Source organism: Cucurbita moschata, unplaced genomic scaffold (genome assembly GCF_002738365.1).
Source record: "Cucurbita moschata cultivar Rifu unplaced genomic scaffold, Cmos_1.0 Cmo_Scf00064, whole genome shotgun sequence".
NCBI classification, from domain to species: Eukaryota; Viridiplantae; Streptophyta; class Magnoliopsida; order Cucurbitales; family Cucurbitaceae; genus Cucurbita; species Cucurbita moschata.
Genome location: NW_019268580.1, coordinates 471,362 through 474,612, shown reverse-complemented (window position 1 = coordinate 474,612; position 3,251 = coordinate 471,362).

Sequence of the window (3,251 nt, the reverse complement as noted above, 5' to 3'; positions counted from 1 at the left end):
TGGAGGTCATTGTTCAGGCTCACAACTCAACACTCTTGATACACTCAAGTGGTAGAAAACATATTAAAAGTTATGCACGAGAAGAGTTACATGTCCCTTGATGAACGCTAATTGTTAGAACTCAAATTTATCTAAGTCACATATGATGTCATCTGAAGAAAAAAAAATGAAAACTATACAAAGAAGACAGAAAAACTAATAAAACTTAAACGTCTCGATAATATAAAAGAGTTTACTTAGTATGTTGCAAGTCTTCGAAAGATATTTATTTTTTCTTTTGTATCATTTTAAGAATAAGATCGAGAGATTCCGATTATAGCCCACTTGTCTCTTCAACTTGAACGATGAATTTTATTTTTTATTTTTTATTTTATTTTTGACTCTGGTTTTAAAAAAAGAAAATAAAAAATAAAAAATCGTGGGTCGTGGGAAAGCTCCAAGGAGGTGTGGCTGTCAATGGTTCTAGGGTTCATCCATATCCTCAACCAAATCTGTCTCCTTCCCATCACTTATATAAATTATTTTTAATTTAATTGTAAACAAGAAACAGTGATGTAACCTTCATTAAATTATACAAAAATCCAATTTTTTATATAAATTTTAAAAAAATTACATTTATATTTTATTGTTACACATTTAAAATGAAATGTAACTTTAAATTATAATTCTTTTGTTATAATAATTAATAAAAATTTAATTTTGTTAATGGTTAATATGTGAATTACTTAAATTCTCCCTAAGTTTTATTCTATATCAAATGATTTGGGAGAAGAAATTGATTTGATGGAATAATTTGCATAATAAAAAAAAGTAATTAAAGCGAAGAAAATATTTTTGGTGTTTGATTAGACATGGCTTAAAGGTTATGACTTTTTTTTTTTTTTCTTGAAATAAAAGATTTTGACTTTTTCTCCCCCACAAAAAAAAAAAGGAATCCAATATTTATGGAAAGATTCTATCTTGAAAGAAGGAATATTCCAATGTTGTGGCATAGAATCTATGCAACCAATTATATAATATCATATATATTAAATATTTTCTCTCTATATTATAAACAATACTATTAATAATAAGTATAATTAAGTTTATGATTTTTGAAGAACGTATGTATTTGGTCGTGATCTTTCAAAAGTATCAAAAAAATCTCTTAGTTTAATTTTTTATATTTAATAATCTCAAATTTTTATTATTTTTTGTTTAATAGGCATTTTCAGACTTGAAATTGAAAGTTTGGATTTTATTAGGCATAAAATTAATTTTATATCTCAGGTATTAATTAAATTTTAAATATTTGAAGGATATAATAAATACGGAATTAAAATTTTGAAAACTATTATATTTCCAATACTTAGTGACCAATTAAACATTAAATTAGAAGTCGATTTAATCTCTTCAGCTTAATGAATCTTTCTGACAATGTTTCAAACATTAAACGAATTTAACGATAATATAATCAAATTATTGAATGAATTATCATTTGAAGCAAAATAATTTAAGATGCATTGATTTTACACATTGTAATCCAATTGATTAAAAGAAACACAATCCCGACTAATTACAAAAATTACACTTTATTAAACTTTTAATAACAGCTGAAATAATCATTGAAAATTTTAGAAAATTATATAGTTGACTTTTTTATTAGGTCAAACACCTCGGAATTAGCTATCACCAATGGAAATTCAAAAAAAAAAATTATTTATTATCTCAGGACTTCTAATTATTAATCAATCAATCAGTTAAACATTGCAACATGTAATTAAAAATAAAATATAAATTTGGATGGAAAATGGCTTATTATATTAATATAATATCAACCCCTCAGTTGGTATTGTAAATGTCTCTTAAAAAAAAAAGTTCAAATCAACTAATCTTCTTTAATTAATTTTTTTTTAAAATAAATTTATAATTTTGTCAACCTAACATCGTTTTCCATGTATTAATTATTATTTTCTTTATTTGGAGGTTTCAAGGGTTGGAGATAAATACAACATTAATTAGTGAATTAATTGACCATTTCAAATAAAAGAATTTAAAAAGTTAATAGTAATTATAAGCATCCCAAGAAAATAATAGAAAAACAAAAGGTAAATTTGAGGTCGGCAAGATTAAGAATATTAAATATGGTTTTATTCTATGAATTTCTAATAAAAAAAAATGTTGGTTATTACTGGCTTAATTACTTTAGGGAAACGATATACTTTTAATTTGTGAAATTTCAAACGGGTGTTTGTTCGATGTCCAAAATTTTAAACCGAACACTTCTGTTGTATCATTAGAATAGTTATGGTTTTTTCTTTTTAACAAAACCATTTTGTTTAAAAGTACTTTTGAATAATTTAATTTAAGGCGTGTTTAGTGATGTTAGTTGATCTAAACTTCACTCCATAACTCTGGCTTAGTGATGTTAGTTGATCTAAACTTCACTCCATAACTCTGGCTCAAGAACGCCTTTATTATGGTACTATTTAAAAAGAGAAAATAGTAAGTAGCTTAGAAATTGTTTTAGAGAGAGAACTAAATTTTGTCATGTAACTTTTTATATATAAAATATTTCAATTCTAAAAAATTTAGCACGTCATTTATTCCTTCCTAAATTTTGCCCGTTAACTTTTTTTAATTGATTTTACATTCGTCTAGCCATACAAGAATACTCGAACATTTTGAAAAATAAAATAAAAATAAAAAAAAGAATGAAACTAACAAGTATTAATTCAAAGAGGGGTAATCAATGGAATTAAAAAATTAGAGACTATTTGATTGATGATCGAATAAAATGGGGATGGGATTTTATTTATTTATGGCAAAAAAAATGGTTAAAGAATAGAAAAGATCCAAATTCCATAAAAAAAAAAAAATAATAATAAATAAAATAAAAATAAAAAGAGGGAGTTGTAAGCCACAAGAGATTTTGAAATATTCGAGGTTGACAATGAAGGGCACAAGTTGTACGGATTGAGACAGCTTCGGAACGTTCCAGAGTTATGGGGGCCGCCCACACTGGCCGGGACTCGGCGCGCCGTCGCAACTTCCGCCGCCGCGATACCGACAACAAATTGCATTTCATTTATATTCTATTCTTCCATTCACTGTTTTAATTTTAATAATAAATAGCTTATTTAAATCTTATCTACTTCTTTATTTTAAAGACTCAATTTTGATTTGACAATGACTTTATTTTGTTTTCATTTGATTTTCTAGTTTTAATCAATACATATTTGATTGCTTTTTTTTTTTTTTTTTTTTTTTTT